Source organism: Toxotes jaculatrix, chromosome 4 (assembly GCF_017976425.1).
Source record: "Toxotes jaculatrix isolate fToxJac2 chromosome 4, fToxJac2.pri, whole genome shotgun sequence".
NCBI classification, from domain to species: domain Eukaryota; kingdom Metazoa; phylum Chordata; class Actinopteri; family Toxotidae; genus Toxotes; species Toxotes jaculatrix.
The window spans coordinates 26676210-26696648 of NC_054397.1; positions in this window are offsets into that span (position 1 = coordinate 26676210).

Below are 20439 nucleotides of genomic sequence, written 5' to 3' on the forward strand. Positions count from 1 at the left end.
TAGGAGGACACAGACAAAGTGAAGGAGGGGGGAGGAGGTGGGGGTCATCATCTATCACAGTGGAAGTGATTTACTGATGATCTATGGATGGATGTTTGGATTTTCTTTATAGGCTGCGTGCACAAAAGTTTATACAGGATGCAGTCTTCGAAGATAATGACTGAGGCTCTGCAACACTTTAGTTTGTATGTAATGATGAAGGGCAATTGAATGAAAATCATATTAGGTTATTCAGAGCCTATTGCATGTAATAGCATATCAATCCTCCTTTTTTTGTGCCACATCTTCAAAGGATGTGAGATTTCTCATCTTGGAATGTTCGCAGTGTTACAGTCTGGGCTGTAACGATTTTTCGTCGACGAAAGACGAAAAGGTTTTCGATTTCAATTGGAATTTCAAACACTTTTTTTTTTGGTTTTTTTTTTCACTGCTAGCATTCATGAATGACCTTCAATAGAGTCCCAGAAGTACTGGTGGGAATGAATGAATCATACCTGTGTTTACCAGAACAAATACTCAGCAACATGTGCTGCATAGTGCTACCTGATTCACTCTGAAGAGCTGCAAGGAAAATGAATACTACAGATATGCTTTGAATTTGGAAGGTAAAAACTCCCACTATGATTTAGCTCATCTGTAGGTCATTTCAGTGCCCATGGTAACATGTTTTTATAAAATATGTCAAGTGCCTACAGTATCTGCCTACTGTATCTGTACTGTACAGTGTTATCACGACAGTATTGGCATAACAATACGTTCACCCTAATTCTGCAGCACACAAAAACAGTTACAAAGTGCAGATCAATAAAACTGAATAGGATTTGATCAGAAAACAGTGATATCTCTGTCATGTAAGATAGATAATGTCCATAGTCATGAATTTAATGAAATGATATTAAAGGCTTTGCAATAATCTTTGAAGGAGATGTTAATGTACTGATTGTGACAGCTTTAGTCTCTGAGAAGGGTAATTGCTTTTGGCAGACAAGTACAAAAATCATTAATGTATCATGGAATCATGAAAATCCTGGAATAAAGACAAAATTAAAATCCACAGAGGCAGGTGTTGGAGAGAAGTTGTTCTGTTTTTTAGCTACGTTATCAGCGTGGCTCTGTAGATAACAGTGTCAGTCTGTCAGTTCAGGATTTTGTCCATGCTGAAAAATCTCTACAACCATTGGCTGTGAAATTTTGTGCAGACATTTTGGTCCTTAAAGGATAAACAGTAATACCTTTGCTAAGCCCTTGAAATTTCCTTTGGTGCCACAATTAGGGCACATTTTAAATTTGTCCTGTACTTTGTTTCATGTCCACTTAACTGCAAAACAAACAACATTCCTTTCAGCCAAGGGTATATTTTGTATTTAGTACCAATAAGGTAATTTTAGCATGCTAACATGCTAAACTATGATGGTGAGTGTGGTGAGCATTATACCTGACAAACATCAGCATGTTAAAATGGTCATTGTGAACATCCTAATATGCCAATCTTTGCAATTACCTTCCAGCCTCACAGAGGATTAGAAAGTATCAAATAAATGTGAGGTTAGTAAAATGTTGACCAGTCTTGCTTCACAGACTCAAGGCTGTAGATGTAGCTGATGAAGCTGAAAGAAGGGCAGATTGTGAAAAGATTGTTGCAGAGAGGCAAAAATGAGAGTTAGGAAGAGTTTTTTTTTTTTTTTTGGATGTTTAAGGTTTAATATGCAGAATGTAAACACAACAGAACCATGAGGTCGGAAACCCCATTTCAATAGGCGGCAGAGTGTTCCTTTCATGGTGGTTTGCAGTCAGTCACGAAAACTAAAGGACAAATAGGAGGTTCATGGCTGAGGATCATCACAAGCAGTCACAAGCACCGAAGAACATGCAGGAGCCAGGTCACTGTAAATATACCCTTCACATAACCAGATAACCAGGAAAGAGAAGGAACCATTTGGTCTCTCAGCTGTAGTTGAGAGCTCTGACATTCTGAAAAAAACTACCATTCTTTGGTAAGGACAAGCAGACACACCAACACATTAACAAAGCCAAGACGAAATTAATCATCTTTGTATTAGCAAATGTCGGTTTGGGAATTTACACTTTGCATCTCCAACTAACACACACACACACACACACCGATGACAATGGAGGTATCATGTAAGGCGCTGGCCTGCACATCAGGAGCAACTTTTATTTGCTATCAAACATCCAACTGAGACATTAGTGGAAGTGCATGTACAAAGAAATATATTGTGTGTACAGATTTTGAGAAGCCCTTCTTTTTGTCTCCTTTATTTTTATTTAGTTGTTTTTTGTTTTGCTTTTTTTTGGTGGGTCACGCAGGGTCACAACTGAGGCAACCCAGGAACACAAGAGAAGAAAGGACCCAAATGCAAAAAACCCCAAGACAGGCAGATGAGTAAACTGAAATTCTTTTAATAAACCAAAATCACTGGAAGAGTCCAGGGCCAGGGAACAAAATTTAAACAACTAAAAATCATCCACACAGGAGAAAAAGACTCAGGAACAAAACTAAATGAAAATACAAAAGTCCTTACTTGAAAATAAAGGAAACCAAGGTAAGTCCATGAGGGGGAAAATGCAAGGCACAGGTACACGAACAAATACAAGGCAGAGGAGGCAAAGCAGAAGCATACACAAGAATCCACACAGAACAAAGGTAAAGACAAAGGTGCAGACTCGGGTACGGACACAGACACAGACAAACTGACAAGGACACATGGAAACAACGAGACTTACATACACAAGGCAATGGGGAACAGGTGACACCAATTAGGGCAGGGCAGGCAATCACAAATGGTGGGAAATTAGACAAAGACAAGAAGTAGACAATGACAAGATACAAGACTTCAAAATAAAACAGGAACTACTAACAAAACTTAACAAACTAAACAAGAGTCCAAAAAGGTCCAAAAGTCCACAAAGAGTTCAAAACAAAACAAAAGTGTGACATGGTGTTGGTGTGGTCCTTTTAAGTTTTTGAGGTTCACAACTTCCAGTTAGAAAACAATAATACAGTTGAAACAATCAGTTGACCTAATTGCAAAGACCAGAGCACTGGTTGTAAAGACCTTTCATATCAGAGTCCATCAGGAACTCACAAGGCTGTTAAAAACAGGACACCACAAATAAGACTGTGTATGTGGGCAGCACATTGATCTGTCTAGTCCTGCCACGTACCTCTCTAAGCTGATCCAAATTCCGACATGTTTTCAGTGTGTGGACAGTGCTACCAGGGAAGATTAAAGGATAGCTAGGATACACTCTACCCAAAGCCCTGTTAGAAAATACAGGGAGAAACGCTTATCAGAACCGTTCAGTTATCTAAGGGGTCTACACAGAGTACAAAATTATACATTTGTTATGCTTGCTCTGTGGAGTCAGCACAGTTTTATATGTAAATCCAGTCCAAAATTTGTTGTTGAAGTTGTGCAGGTTTGCATCTTCATGCAAATGCCAAGGAACAGAACAGTGTTGGTTTCATTTTTTCTTATTCTTATTCTTTTACTTTCTGGCCAACTTGGCACAGGAAGTGCATTGCTGTCTCTAGAATTGTTGTACATGTATTTGTGATATTTGTGATATTGAGCAGGGAGTGAGATCCAGGTCTGAACAGGGCTTTTGTCTGTGTTTGTTGGCTGCTTTTTGTCAGTGAACTCTTCTTCTTGAGCATCACAAATACTAACCCAATTTTTTTTCATGTTCAGGATCATCATTCACCTGCCAGTCTCCTCTTTGGGTCCCTAATTCACAACAGCACACTGAAATGGTCCCACTCCCAGGGGCCTACATTTGTTACAGGGTGACCTCAGCCTAGGAATCACTTATGCAACAATAATATAATTAAATTTTTTTTTTTGTAATCATTATGCTTTCTTTATGTATAATGAAGTTTACAGTACGTAAACCTTATTGGAACAGAAAGGGACAGTATATCATGCATATTTGGGGCTATAACAGTGTTTACTATCTTAGCATGCTAACCATGCTGTACATCAACAACGTGTAGAGTCTGAAAAAAGAAAACAGTGCTTTTAATTCTGTGTTGAAATTACTCTGGAGTTAAGTTCTCCAGTGCCTCAGCCTTCCACGCCTCGCCTCTGTGCTCCCAAAACTCAATTTCACAAAAGTATGAGATATTGATTCCATACAGATGCAGTCATGTCTGAGCTGTTACATTAGGACTTGGTTAATCTCAGGCCTAGAGAAAGAAGTGAATGTGGCGGGCATAAGCCATAAATCTGCACCTCCCCTACACCTGCAAAAATCCTCCCACTGCAGCTCCATACTGCTGATGTATTAAAAGCAACCAGGCGTAAACATCTCTTGATAGACTTGGGGGAGTGCAAATCAAACTTCCCTCTTGTTGGGTATGTAAAATCACAAACTTACAGCAGCTTGTGACAAATACTGGACTAATCTTTGTCACTCAAAAGAAACAGCTGAGTTAAACCATTGAATTCTCTACAAGGGGAGTCTCAGACCTTTACCACTTCTAAAAAAGGGAAAGTTTACTGTAGCATAGCAACATAAATGGCAGCCTATTGTGTGTTCAGACTCTCTCAGCTGTGTCAGTTCAGGTTTGGAGAAGAGGTGCTCGGCTGTGGCCACAGTATAGTGGCAGTGTGCAGGTTGGTTACACTGGGGTTAATGTATGTGACAGCGATTAGCAGAGATTAATATGATAGAGAGATTAGAGAGAGAAGAGAGAGTTAATTAGAGAGAATTTAGCATTAGCAATTTTCAGGCTGATAAAAATGTTAATGTTCACATGGTGAAGCTGTTTGCAAACACTTGCTTATTTACACACCCATCAGTTGTGTAACAAAATTATGATTCATTTGGAGTTGTGTTTCTGGCCACCTGACAAACGTAAAATCCAACATTCACTCTTGTTTAGCTCTGTTTCTGGCCTCTATCAGCTCCTGTGGGAAATATCTGGCTCTTTAGCCGTTAAATGCTCCACTATGTTTATCATCTGTTCTCTGACTGTGTCTGTCTGCTGTTTGGTGGTGGGCAGATAGTGTGTGAGAGTAGAGAGAGTGAACCAACGGTAAAGTTGTGGGCCGGACAGCTAAACAATGAGCTGACACTCACTATTAAGCTCTGTAAAGCCACGGGTGCAGTATGTATGAATGATAATTCTATAGGTTCATCACCACACTCATCCCATCCACACTGTCACATAGTTTTCACATTATAGCCACTGTAAGATGAGTTTTACTCCAAACAAAATCAGTGTTGCTGTCTATTGTGATAATTTTGTTGTACACCTGTAACCCCCTATGTTAGTATGGAACATATGCATGTAATGTTATCCATGGTCCTGTGAGGCTGTGTGGGTAACAGTGTTTAGCATACTTTATTGTCAGGTAACAATTTTAATGGGTTGGTGATGTCAATGGGAGTTTAAAATGAACAACTAATAGAATAACAAGCCTGTGCTGTTGATCTTGATGCATAATAATAGAGCTAGATGCCCCATATTCAGTAAGCAGCAATAATTGCATTACCAATCTGCTCATTAGCCAACTCACAGACTACCATCGCTCTCACTTTTTAAGTGTAAAAGCGTATTCAAATTAGAGATACCGCTCCAGACAGCAAGAAGCCTTTATCTAATACTGTGGCATCCCCACCATGCTGTGTGCCTGCCTTTCAAGGGGAAGATGATAGAGCCTGTAATCTATCATGGAGAATACTAACCACTTTCCCCCAGCAGAGTTGAAGAGGTGAACTATTTTCCCCCAAAGGGATCTTTTCAGAAGGCTTTAATATGGATGAAAACATTCATCTTTTTTTGTGTTGCTCGAGGATATCGAGAGTATCGATTTGGCGGAACTGAATGGACAGTCGTACTGAGGATGTCCTCTAAAGCTCGAGACGCTTTCTGTCCATTTTGGCTGCAAGGGAGGATTACGCAGAATACTGAACATGTCTGCTTCACGACAAAGCAGGGTTAATTAAAGCCTTGATGATTGGTTTTTATTAATGAGAATGTAGATAAGCGGGTTCCCCTCATAATTTGTAAAAGTTGGAGGAAGGGTGGGATGGTATGACTTACACCATCTGTGTATTCGTTTCTAAAGTCAAAAACCCTGATTAGCCATCCTGCTTTTAATTACTGGGGTTTCACTGCATTGGAACTGGCTGCTAAATGGCTTTGAGTCCTGGCAGCTTTGAACTGTTGTGTGCATGCATGTGTGTGAGAATGCATACGCAGGAGAGAGGCAGCAAAAAAAAAGAGAGAGCAAGCTAAGCTCTGGCCTAGACTGGAGTGAGATGGAATCTATGCAGCTCATTAGTAGTATTTCTGTTCTTGAACAAAAGCAGAGGCTAAAAATTATTGTAATTGATTTCTACGCTGGCTCACTCAGCCTTCTTTTAATGAATAATTACTTCAAATGAGCACTCAGCAAAGAACTAAGGCAGGGTGGCTATTTTTATATGTAGCATTCATTTATTTCATTATTTTAATCCTTTATTTTTTATTTTTTTACCATGTCCGCTGACAACACAGCTAAACAAGTGACACAGATACATCTATCACTGCAGCACTGATAAACGAAGCAGAAAGGATCTGCTGCAGCTAAATGTCAGAGGAAGACATCAAAAAATACAAGCCAATTAGTGACTCTCCATTGATCTCCCTCTGCTCGGAGACAGACAAAGGCTCACAAGGACACTTGTTCATGACAGTAATACTTCTGTTTTGCAGAGTAAAGTTTGCAAAAACATTTTTCTATCTCTAAATTGCTTTGTCCATGTCAGCACTGTATAGCTCAGCGGCTTTGTTTTTGAGATTTACCTACTGCAAGTATGCAAAACACGCAGAGGTCCCATTTTTTATGCTGCAGCAGAGGAACTGCTGAATGGTTTTCATCAGCCTGGTAAAAATGGCTACATGACAGGCCATGGTGCCAGATTTCAAACTTTATATCTTAATCTACATATAATTATCACTGATTATGATTTTTTTTTTTTTTTTGGGGGGGGGGGGGGGGGGGTAGACGGAGATAAGTTCCACAGCTCTTGTTACATGCACATGTTCAGCTCTTTGAGTCATTATGCAGAAAGTTTGAAGTTAATAACTTCTGTAGTATTTCTGTTTTGGAAAATTGAAAATTACAAGTTAGCTCTGTCTGAGGAGAAAATGGACAACATCAGCATTTGTGAGATCATCCGCTACCTTGGTCTCAAGGGAAGATCACCCAAGGAGGTCCCTGTCCTGATTTGACCTGATTTGGCTGATTTGTGGATGATCCACAGTAAAGAGATACTCAAAGAACTTGAGTTACAGGTATGTTCCAGGTAAAGGTTGTTGTTTTTTTTTTTTCAATGACACAGCACCAACAAAAGTCCATTCACCTCGACTGTGTTGTGCTGGCAGCACGTTTCAGAGACTCACTACCACTGACTACTCACCACTGACCCCTTATATTCTCCCATCAACAAATTGGTGCCCCTGAAAGCGTGAAACATTTTGACAGGCTTAGAGCAATAGCCTCTCTGTAATGCTTACTCTAACCTTGTGTATTTCCCTCCATTCAAGCCACAGTGTGAATAAGCATGTTTCTCTGTTGTTTACAAATGACAACATAGTCCCTGGGAATCTGTCTCCTGGAACTCTTGACATTATCATCTCTTTCCACCCAACCTTCCCCTCCACGTTAGGCAAGGAGAGCTCAGTGCCAGCAAGATTAAAACCCTGAAAATGTCCCTGAGTGGCACTCAATATAACCCTACTAGACATTTCTTAAATTCAATCAAGATGGACTGAATGATTCATGATCTCCTTACATGACTGATAATGTGACCGCTGTTCAAGTGGCCCAATAGCTCTCATACTGGGACAGATACAAAAGCTCAGAAAGGTTCCTTGCAGCTGAAGGAGCAACATTGTGCCTTACAAAGCCTCCTAAAAGAAAAATACTTATATCATTCGAAAGTAATCGATAAACTAATCTGAGACTTTTAAGAACTACTTAGGTTCCCACAGTCACAGCTAACGGGCATTTTGAAGGTATTAATTGCCTCTATGTGTTTCATTGAACCCAGAATGGATGGTGATGTTCTGGGTGCAGTGATTCTGAGTCAAGGCTGTGATCCAAATTGTAATCCTGTGGTCTAGTTTGGCAAAGCTGCTGCTGCTCAGGACTAAATAGTATCTGCATAGTACACTTACAGACAGAGTACAGATCAAATTGATGCCATTCATTTTCTTATCTATGATAATAATTTACCTAAAGTTGTGAAAGGCTCATTTTTATTTTATTTTACAAATTAAATGATAAATCAATTAATAACACAGTCAGTGAATTAATAAACAGTTTAATCAGTGGTGAAAATAACTGTTGGTTGCAGGCCTAGCACAGTGTTTAGGCAGCTGTACATAACCTGCTTTGTTTTCTGATACTTACAGTGAAAACAACCCTCAGCCCATTTTTATTCCTGTGAAGCAGCCTCACCGTTTGACCTTTCTGAGGCCCATATGAACGCATGCATAGCCTAACCTTATTAGCAGCCTTTTACGGGGTAAACTGTCCATCCTTAGGAATCTGAGTGAATGTGGTGTCAGAGCTGGGTTGCATGCAGAGAACAATGGAGGAGGACTGGTAATCAGGTTGCACAACTGACAGTGGGCCAGTGGCAATCAAATGTAATGGAACAAGCCTTGGGATCAATACAAGTCAGTGATCGCAGACAGACAAAGGTTGTTTAGTAGCAGGCAGCACTAATTGAAATCAATGGCTAATCTGATGACAGTTCTTAACCTTTACACCTCTGAGGATTCATAAACAAGTGAGAACCATGGTGGAGCAGAAGGCACACTGCTTTCTCTGTACAATTACTTTCCCTCACAACACCTTTTTTTTTCTGCTGATTCACACTTTCTAAGATGCCTAACTAAGCCATTCAATGAGGTTACATTGCCCAGGATCAATACTGAAGGAGTACTAACACTCTGGTTTAATGGCAATTCTGCTGTGTGTGGTGTATTATCAATAAAAGCATACAGGTAAATAAAATATGCATGTGGATATCCATGCTGCACATGGAAGGTCATTCAGCTGGTAATTGATTCATTCACGGAGGAAATAGAAGTGTCAAATAAGGCCATAGAATTTAAATTTGATTCATATAGATGTACATGGGTCAGGTGAATGGGGTGTCCATCAAATGGGATTGAACCCAATTTACATGCAATTACATCTAACGGCCTTAAAAGCGGTGGTTAATTGATCGAGAGGCCGCAGCCCATTTTCTATGGAGGAAGGAGCCTCTGGTCAGGAGTGAAAGACTGAGAAACGAAGACCAGACTTCCACTAGACATTTTAATCACCAGATGTCAATACCCAGTCAGGCGGTGGAGTGCTAAAATAGATATTATGGTGAGCTGTCACCAACAAATTGTCAAGAGGAATCATGAGAAAACATGAAGCCGATTGGTCACTGAACACAATGTCACTTTCAATTGGGAGATCTTTTTTTTTTTTTCTGGGCAGTAACTTATGTTTCAGGGCTCACTGGATTTGTGGTAAAGCACCACTCCATAGTGAAATGATATAGTTTTGTGACTGCAACACCAATTAGCAGCCCACAGCTATGTTTTCATCACTCGCTCCAATGTTCACACAAGACCTCCTCTTAGCTTGAATTACAGGTGAGTAGGAGTACACTACAGAGACGTCAAGTGTGTTGTAGTGAGATAATTACCACAAAGGGTTTAAATAGAAGTAGCTCTATGGAGAAACAGCCCAAATAACCAATGATAAAACGTTTATGACGTACTGAACTGAGCGATGTATAGTTGACCCTGGCAATGGTGCTCTATTCAAATGCACTCGTGGTATTTCACTTTGTGGGCGTACGAGCAGCGTCGACATGTGTGAGACGGTTAAAACACAGTGGCACGGAATAATGAGAAGGATGAAACTTTATTGATTGCCATGTGGGAAATTAAGTATGCAGGTAATGCAGTCCTGCGTTGTACCTTTCTGATGCCGTGCTTGTCTGAATCAAAGCCGTCTTTTATTTAGATGAGGCAGAGTCTTATTCCTTCATCATCTGAGAAGTCATACTTTCAAACAAGACAAGATATTCCATTTGCAGCAGCTGTGGCTTGATGACAGCTATCTTTTCACAAGGTCCTTGGAAAACTACAAAAGACGGATGTTTATTATACTATCAAAGTAGTCGGTGCTTTCTTGTCTCATTTAAAATCAGAACAGTGCGTCTGTATTTGAACAAGGCTTTGATTCATGCACAGACACACTCCCTGATCCCCCCTCTTAATCCCTCCATTGGCTGGGACAAGGACACGTTGACAGTTTAAGACCTCTTCTCTCAAACTCTCTTAAATAGTCCTGTTGACCGATCACAACATAGTCTCTGGGATTTAGAAACATGTTTTTAATTAATCAGCTTGTAATGGGCAACCCAACTGGGTAAACATATTCTCAACAAGCTGACATTTCCTCAGAATGGCTAATGGATCTGGCAGGTGATATTCTGAAAAAGTTTTAGCTGCGCTCAAGTTTGTTTAACTATGTTTGTATAGCATGGAGTGTTTAATAACTCCAAGTGGGATTTAGTGATTATCGTTTTAGTTTCATACACCCTGTAGCCTCACTTCTCCCTGACAATTACTAATATAGATTAGCAGGGTAGTTACAGATGACGGGTTATAATAAGATATATATATATATAGTCAAATATGTACACTTGTGTCTGCCATCTTTACAGATAGATTTCCAAGTACCTGCATAATAAAGCTGCATATTATATTTATAGCTATTATGAACAAATTGACTCAGAAGTAACATGGCCAGTATTGCTTTTTGGTTTAATTCATTATATGCTGTCAGTGCTGGGGAAACCCTGCCATCAGTGTCATGTAGTCATTTCATCATGTGACAGTGTTGCTTTCTCTTGACCAGCAACTTAAAGTACAGCTAACTGGAACACCTTCTCAACACAAAGGTCATGCTACATGTAACAGCATAAGCAAAGATGCAGCCAACGCCAGCATTAGGAGGTCATCAGCAGCAGAGCTCCAGGTGTCAGCAGGTAATGGCTAACATTACTGGCAATCAGAATAGATGAAAGGATTTTACCTTATAAGGCCTGCTACTAAGTTTTTGTATTTGGTTTGGTACCCAATTGCAAGTAAACAGAGTCAAGCTCTGAATCAACTAGAGCAAGAACAGAACAACATACCACTGCTGGCTTATCATACAGCTCGTGGCTACTAGGAAGAACATATTGTGGATGCTGAAGTAAAACACTGCATCTTAGCTATAGGCTCTTGTAAAACTCGTACAACACTGGCATCAAACTACCATCCACCTGGTTTTGCTGGTCTCTCTAATTGGACAGTGCATATTGTGGGCCATGCCAGCAATTTGCAGATGGCAGGATGCCCATTTATAGCAATGAATGGGTCAATGGCATCAGGGACCGGGAATATTCCTCAGACAAATTCGGAACTCCACGACCCCCCCACATAGGAGCACATAGGAGATACACTGTTGGGAAGAGATGTACACAGTGCAACACTGTTTTGTGTGACAAGTGCTGCAGCACTTAGTGGATGTGATGCTCACACTGGCTACTTGCAACTTTATTGAAATTTCAGGGACATGGAGATGAAAGGACAGATAAACAGTGGGAATTTCTCAGCCATTACTGAGTTTCTAGCGAGCTACAAACCTGTGAGTTTGCTCCACTCACGGGTCATTTAGGTCCAACTTTTTCAACTTGCCACCATAGTTTGTTGTGTGACCATGGCAACCACAGCGAGGGAAACAACACAGGAGCTGATTTTACAGGTAGCCTGGAGTTATCTGAATGACAGGTGTAGTCACCAGCAGAGCACAAACAGATAATTGAAGAGAAACAGTACGCATGTAACATCAGCTTCAAAGTCTAATTAACTGGTCTGAGACAACAAATAATGTTTATTATACCACCTTGGCCACACTGTGCCCTGCTGCTGCTGCTGCCGCTGATTCAAAACAGAGAACACCAACATTGCTGGGAGGCGGCCACGGCAGCAAGCACTCGCTGTCTGAAAATACCTTGACAGATATGCAGACATAATGAAAGTGCTGACAAACATTGCCCTCGCCAGTGACAGGAAAGAGGTACACGATAAAGCAGCTGACCTTAAGAAAAACATGGAAACATTCAGTTTTATATTTCTGGCGACTTTACAAACAAAAAATATTGGAGAATCTAAATGGTATGTCAAAAATGTTACAGGACACAAAGACAGACATTCACACAGCAGTAAGTTTCATGGAAAATACTCTAAAGTTATCGAGGCCCATTTGACCAGGCCAAATAAATAGATAGATAAAAAGTGACATCTAACTTTGACAATATGTGTGAAGATGAGCACGTCTAAGACACAGAGAGCTGTGGATATTTTTAATGCCAATCTGGATGTCATCATCATCATCATCATCAACCAGCTCACACACAGATTCACCAGTTTAAGAGAAACAGTTCACATTTTTGAGGCCATTCACTTCATGACCTTCAACACTGCAAGTGATGATGATCTATATGAGAAAGCAAAACATCTGTCTGAGCACTACATCAGAGACATGTCCTCCCTGAACAACTGGTGTCTTCTAGGACGTGTTTTAGATCTGAGATCTGAGTCTTCCAGCTTCTAAAGCTGCTTTTTGTGGATCAGCAATCACCAATCAGTCTTATCCACATTCAGCAACGTTTCACTGCCCTGCTTTTGTTCATGACATTACCAGTCACTGTCGCAATAGCAAATTAAAAACTATGCTGCAGAGCATCATGGTGGAGGAGAGACTGAGGGGACTGGCTATACTGTCAACTGAAAACAGGAGAGCCAGGGAGCTGGATCTAAAGGATCATCAAGGATTTTGATACCGGGTTTAAGTTTATCTTGGTGGGGGGCTGTTCCGATCAGCTGCCATGCCGTGTATCTGTAGCCTGGCTTGGGTTGCTGTCATCTTAATTTGGATTTATTGAGGTGATGTGTGCTGTTTTAGACAGTTCAGGGATGTTCACATGTTTTTTTCCCTCAGTTTAAACCAGGTACACCCCTCTAAAGGTATCAGGTATTGTTTAGTGTGACTCACCATTCAAGCCATAAGAGAGCAGGACACTCTAATATGAAATGCTGGTGTTTTGGGTCTACCTGTCACAGCTATGGGAGGCAAGGACTTGGACCCAAATGCACGACCCCTCAGATGTAGTCCAAAATAATAATATTTTATTCTAACAAAGTAACAAACAGAAAATCACTCACGAAGGAGGAAGGCAAGGCGACTGGACAAAGTAACAAACAAAAGATCACCCACAAAGGGGAAAAAGGCACTAAAACAAAAGTTACAAAACGTGAACACAAAATCACTCGTACAAGTAAAAGACTAAGCAATGAACAAAACCTAACAAGAAACAAAGTAACAAATTAAGACAACCTGACCTGGGAAACAACAGCTTGGAAAAACAAGATTTCTGGACAAGAATCGAGACTAGAGAAAAGGCAGAACATGGGACACGGCAGGAGACAAAAGCAGGAGACAAAAGCATGGAACATGGCATGAGACGAAAGCATGAGACAAAAAACGAACTGACAACAGACAAAGGGAAACGCAGACTATATATACACAACAGGTAAGGGGAAACAGGTGAAACCAATTAGGGTGGGGCAGACAATCACAAAAGGAGGGAAACAAGACAAAGACAGGAAGTAGAACAAGACAAGATACACAAGGGCAGTGATTTCAAAATAAATCAGGCAAAACAAAACAAAACTTAAACTAAACAAGAGTTCCAGAGTCCCAAAGAGTTCAGAGAATAGCCCCCTTAGGGGCTAGTCATGACACTACCTGTGACTATGTTAAGTGCAGACTGAATGTGTTGGTGGTGGCTTGCAGTTATGACAGCACTAAGACGTAGATGTCCTCATGAATGCCACTTTGCCACTTTTTAAATTCTAGTCTTTGGAGTCTTGTTTGAGTAAACGTGTCATGTACCAGTGTCGCATGTCACATCAAATTTTTCAAGGTTGCACAAATTTCTCTGATCTGTTTCTGTTAGAATTTCAAAAGATACCTATTTGATTGATTGGTTTACATGGCTGATAGTAATAGTTAGATAGTTAATATCTTATATTTGAATTTACAACATTCAGATATTTAGCTCAGGAGGTAGAGCGAGTCATCCACTATTTGGACGGTCTGTGGTTCAATCCCTGGCTCCCGCAGTCCACGTTTTGAAGTGTCCTTGGGACACTTACAGGATACTGAACCCCACCTGCCCCCTGTGTATCATCAGTGTCTGAGTGTGTGTGTGTGATAGAAAAAGTGCTGTATGTACAGAAAAGCATTACATGAATGTGTACGTAAATGGATGAATGTGGCTTGTAGAGCAGAACTCTTTGAATGGTTGATAAGATTAGAAAGGGGCTATACATATAAATGCAGTCTATTTAACATTTAAACCTTGTGACTGTCTGTTGATCTTTGATCACTCCCATACCACTGCAGCTCCGTGCTGATGCTGTGCAATGCCTTGGGAAACTATAAAATAGAAATTTAAAAGTCTGAGAACCTTAACGTGGCCTGCTAATGGTATTTCATTTCCAAAATGGTTTTTATGACAAATTTTATGACAACAACCAAGATGGCGTGTGAGAACTCCCTGGGAATGCAGTATGGATACAGCCCTGTGGCTAACAGTGCAGTGTGTGGGCTGCAGATACACTCCGTCCTGTCCGCCCTGACTGTCCGAAAGCTGTCAATAGTAGCGGTGGGATGTGGAGTATCTACCAGTAGCCATGTGACTGTGAGACATGTAACACTATGCTCTCAGAAGTCCCTCCAATTCATCAACAGGGCTGCTGGCCCGTCCATCTTATTGTCCAGTGATTTCACGTTACCCATGGTGATGGAGGGGAGATACTAATTATATCTCAACCTCTCCCTCAGGTTCTGTTGTCTGAACCCAGCTCTCTTCCCTCGTCACTTCAGTCCTCCTACTGATTTCTGCTGGGACGTCCGACGTTCTGGTCGCCGTGCTGGCTGGCTTCTGGTCATCTGGTCCCAGCTGTAAACAATGCAACCTCAGAGTTGCTGCTGCTTCAGTTCACAAATAGATAACATTTTGGAGGTAAAAGGTCCAGCAAAAGTAGTTTTTTCTGTCATATTCACAAATATTAGAGTGAATTTGGGGCTCTATTATTTTCATTTAAACATTCATGTAATGAAATAAGGACAAAGCACTTTCTAGAGAAAAAACACAAACATTTAGGGAAAACCTCTCCAAGTCCAGAAATGTTAGAAATACAAAAACACAAACAAAAGTCAAAGCAAAAACAATAATATTACTTATAAATATTACTACAGTAAGTGTAGTAGAAGATACACCTGTTGTTATCTTTAATATATATCACAAATACAGCAAAATTTGAAATAGACTATATTGCCTCAGTTCATTTTTGTTTGAAATGTGGTGATAAGAACAAAGTCCATACAGCCAGCTCTGTCATTAAACTGTCCAAAAAAATCATGTATTTATTATGGATTTCACTTCACCCCCAGACAAACTGGCAGCAATGAATATTATATTTCAACTCAGGGACTAAATTTTATCTTCCCTAAGGAATTATAAAATATTTCAAAATGCTACGTACAACAGAGCCAGCGGTAAATTACCAAGAGGCTTGCAGAGATAAGACTGTTCTCCCCGGAACAACGGCAGACACTGACCAGCCGGTCATCTCAGGAGCCAGACTGCATGACCGCCGGTCTCAGCTGGCAGGTAGGTCCTCACACCAGGACAAATGTCCAAAAAAAAAAAAAATATATATATATATATATATTTATATATATATATATATATACACACACACACACACACACACACATACACACACACTAGGGTTATTTTAGGTACATTAAGTCTGATGGACATGGAGACAGCTTGTAATGTTGCTGCTTATTCAGATAGAGCCTATTGCCCTCCAGCATTGCTGAGTTCTACTAGTGTTGCAATCCTTGTTGCAACATTCGTATTTGTCGTATTGCAGGATTCGGAGCCCGTTTCTCTGAATGTTCGGTGAGGTTTACTACCTGGCGTAGCTGCAGTGTCTAGTCTGACTCTGATAGCAGCACATTGCTGCATTGATGAGCAATTGAAAGTGCCAGTGTGAGTGTGTGTTTAAAACTGCTCAGGAGTTTCAAAGTAAACTCTGAAAGCCAGAAATCCTAGCACCTGGCAAAGTAATTGTTGAGTCGCTGCTATTGATCAGTAAATGCTATCAACCTCCCACAGATGTAACACAGTCCTTTGTGTTGTGAGGCAGTAGAAGTCTTACTTATTTCCCCTTTAACCTTTTCTTAAAGAGAGAAAGTCCACTGCTGTTCTCTGGATATCCACTGCTTCGCATTCACACACTTCCACGCAATTACACCTGCGAGCAGCCAGCTGCAATCACAGGCCTTGCTGCTGGGGGGTTAAGTTTACCCTTTAAATGACTGAGTCAATCAGCAAACCAGGTTTTTTAATATTCTGAAACGCTGGACTAAGCCTTGGTTTATGGTCATTGAAGTGTCTGAGAGATAGAAATGATTTTACCATCTATGCTGAAGGTTTTAAAAGATTTAATAGATAATGTGCATTTTTACTGAAGTATGTAGGGAAGCCCTGTTCTGACTATATATACTTTCCATACTCGTTCTTGTGAGACATTGATACAGGTTTGGATGTGGCTGTGAGCAGTACAGCAAAACAACAGTGATGAGGCAGTTGGCTGCATGGGATAAGTAACATGAAAAATAAATACAACAGGAAATCGACTGTGGAAAATAGAACTAAATAGTTGGCTCAACTTAAATGATGTTTTTCTACTGGTTGCCATATTGGTTACTAGTTGTCTCAAACCAGTCAATGAACTCGATATCCTTCTTTAAATATAATTGCTATTCTGTAAATCTGTCTTTTAGACCTAATATTGTCCAATACACAACCTCCCCATCACTATTTGAGAATGTTCAGAGAGTTCCCATCTTCCTCCTGCTGGCTTTACTCCACCACCATCTGCCCATCAATTCTGTCACTTATGATAACGCTGTATTCATCAAAGTAGCTGCTAACAGGTAACAATTTGACTGTCAGTTATTTGTCTCTTTCCAAATAAACTGACTTACATGAGGGTTTATTATAAACCTGCCTGATTATTTGATGTCTCGTGCTTGGTACCCCGTTGGACCTGTTTTTGATGTTGTCACCATGTTCCCAGTTCTCATCTGTGGTTCGCTTTGGTGAACATGATGTTGTTGGATTATTTCTTGGCTGGGAACAGTAACTTCCTGAAGTCTTGCTGTCCCGGGTGGTTGCCAGCGCAGACTTTCAGAAAATTACTGCAACCAGCCAAGAAACAGTCCAGCATACAATACTCCATGAAACTAGAAGTTGTAGTATCCTCAATTAGCTATGTAAATGAGTGCATTTTCCAAAATGCTAGATTTTCAGTTGACTGAAATGGAGGTGATACAGTAGGTAGAGTTACAATTAACAGTTCTGAGTAGCCACATTCAACAGGCTGTGAGTATCAGCCTCTTTCTTGGGATGGAGTAAATCCTGTGATGTAACTTCTGAACTGGTAGCTGACATCAGGAGCTGCTGGAAAATGAAGTCAGCTCATCAGTGAGGTGTAGCTGCAGGTGCTGGCAGTTCTGTGAGTGTGTGGAATATTTCCCTTTGCCTGCAGTCAGTGCTACGCTTCATGTCACTGTGCATCAATGTTCCCCGTCCCTGCTTTGTGGTGATGGTCAGCACGGTGCAGCACGGGTCAGGCTTGAACAATGCTGTCGTCTGTGCTGATTGTTTGTATGCTCATATTTGTGTGCACTGACACAGTGCTGGTGTTCGCCGTGTTGTTTATTTGTGAGTTTTGTAGCTGTAGGTGCTGATACTCTCTATTTTGTGAGCATCTGCCGTGATGCCTTTGTGCCCACCTCCCTTGTAAATCAAATACCCTCTCTGTTGATTTGCCAGGGTTGAAGAGAGGCAGGCTTCCATTCTGCATTCAGCAGTGGGAAATGTGCTCTGTTTCCTGCAGCAGAGATACAAGGAATTGTCACTGCATATGTTAGCCGGACCACAGGCCCATTTGAAGAACAAGCAGCCCTTGTATTTTAGCAGACAAACAAGTTGAGATAATGACAACTTCTCCCATTGGGGTGAGATAAAGGGTAGACGGGGAGACAGCGCTGGTCTTTTGAAAAAGAACACAACGTGAAGCACCAGAAGTCATCAACTGGAACTACACTTCAACTTGTATTTCTCACTTCTTTTAGGTTGTGCCAGGCAATCACCAACAGAGGGGAAAAAAAGCACACTCCCAGAACAGACCTGCACTTCTTCACAATCAAGCTCCCAGCTCTTCAGCTCTTCAGCAGCGTCGCGCTAGGTAGCTAAAGAAAAAGTGGCTCGATTCCGGGCACAAAACAATAAAGAGTTGAAATTGGGTGGCAGTGGCTGTGTCCTCGAGGTATAACTCTGTTGCAAATTGTCTCTTCTGCAGCATTTCATTACTGGTGGGAGACTGTGGGATGATGTTCACAAAGAAGACGGAGAAATAGGTCACCATACGACACTCTGATCACTAAATACACACTCCAAACAGTTACTGCGGGGGAGATAAGATTTGTCCTGTCTGAAAATTAGTGAACAGTAATGAGTGCAGCTGCACAAACGTATCAGTCATCAAAGACATCGTATAGGAGAATTATCACCTCTCTGCTTTGTAGACTTTGTAAATTTGGGGATTTGCGAGTTCATGTGTTTTGGGCATACGCAAGAAGAACGCTCGCGGACATGAAGGTTTGTGTGGGTGTTTGTTTGTCTCAGTGTGAGATGCAGACAACTACCCGGTTTACTGAGAAATGACGCACAGATTCGTCAGGTTGTTTCCTGAGAGGTTGGGATGATGAAGCCTCCCGTCACAGGAGAACTCACAGAGCCTCACCAGACTGAGATGAGCCGCATCACAGCATTCGCTGCGATTTAATAAAAAAATAATAAAAATTATAATGTAAAAAAGAGCAAGGAGAGCGATGATTTTGAAAAAAAAAAGAGGATTGTTTTATATAAATATCTAAGTGGAAGACAAAGGTTTAACTGTGGAAAGGCCAAGGATTTAAAAAAAATCAGTGACAGTTGAATGTGAAAAAGTTGAAGAAAATTTCAGGCTAAAATTATATCTTATTCTCTGAAATGATCCACTTACATCTGTGAACAAATGATAACATTTATTTATTTATCGCCATGACTACCTGCAACTTTTCCCTACATGTCCTCCTGTATGATGTCTCTCTTTCATGAAAATACAGTGAGACTCAATCAGCAGGTCTTCCTCTAATCCTTAGGAGAGGATCAGGATGTATATTTCATGCCCAAGTCCGGTGTTTTGGATTTCTGCAGTCCAGTGCCAGTCCAGCTGGATGAACACCGGCACTCTGCAGTGGAATCTGACAGTGAGTGCTTTTTGCTTTAAAATGGCAGCCCTGTGAGAGAAGAGGCGAGCTGCACTCGGGGTGCTGGTACTCTCGTGAAGTAAGCAATCTGTCGACTCCTCTGCTCTAAAAATAAACACCAAAGAAAGGGGCAATATCTTATTTATCTCTCAGTGAGTGAGTAGTGCATAATCCCTTTGTTCCTGCTTGTTGTCTTCAGAACTGATGAGAGCGTCACAACCCACAGAACAGAACATCGATTTGGTGAAATATTGCATTACTCGCCCCACGTGAACTCACGTCTCACCGCATCAGATTCACGGGGGGCGGGGGGTTGAATATTTGAATACCCAGAATGGAAAGAATTTCAGATTGCTGATGATTGATGGTGATAGCTGAGGCATCCGTCCAACTTCTTGGGCAGTGCCATTTGTGAAGCTTGGTGTGGAGACTGATTGCTGATACTATGTGTCAGTCATTATGTCAAAGATCTCCTTGTTAAATGAGATACATGTTACATCTCATCGCTGTTTCACTCTGCCCATCACATGGGGAAGCTAGCGTCTGAATGTTTTGTGTGGTCATGCTGCATTTCTTAATGTGTCGGTGTATTTTTCAACAATTAGAACTTGTCCTATGAAGTCAGCTTAACTGGTGTATGAACAGTTAAAGCCCCATCGACAAATGTTCACCCTCATAATGCAGAATCATATACGTACAGTTTGTGTTCACGTTCATCTCCTGAGGGAAGAAAGGTTCTCTATTGTATTTGTCATACAATAAGTACAATAACAATTGATATTTCTACATACCGCTTAATCCGTGAGGGTCGCGGGGGAGCTGGAGCCTATCCCAGCTGAGTATGGATGAGAGGCGGGGTACACCCTGGACTGGTCACCAGTCAATGGCAGGGCTGACACACAAA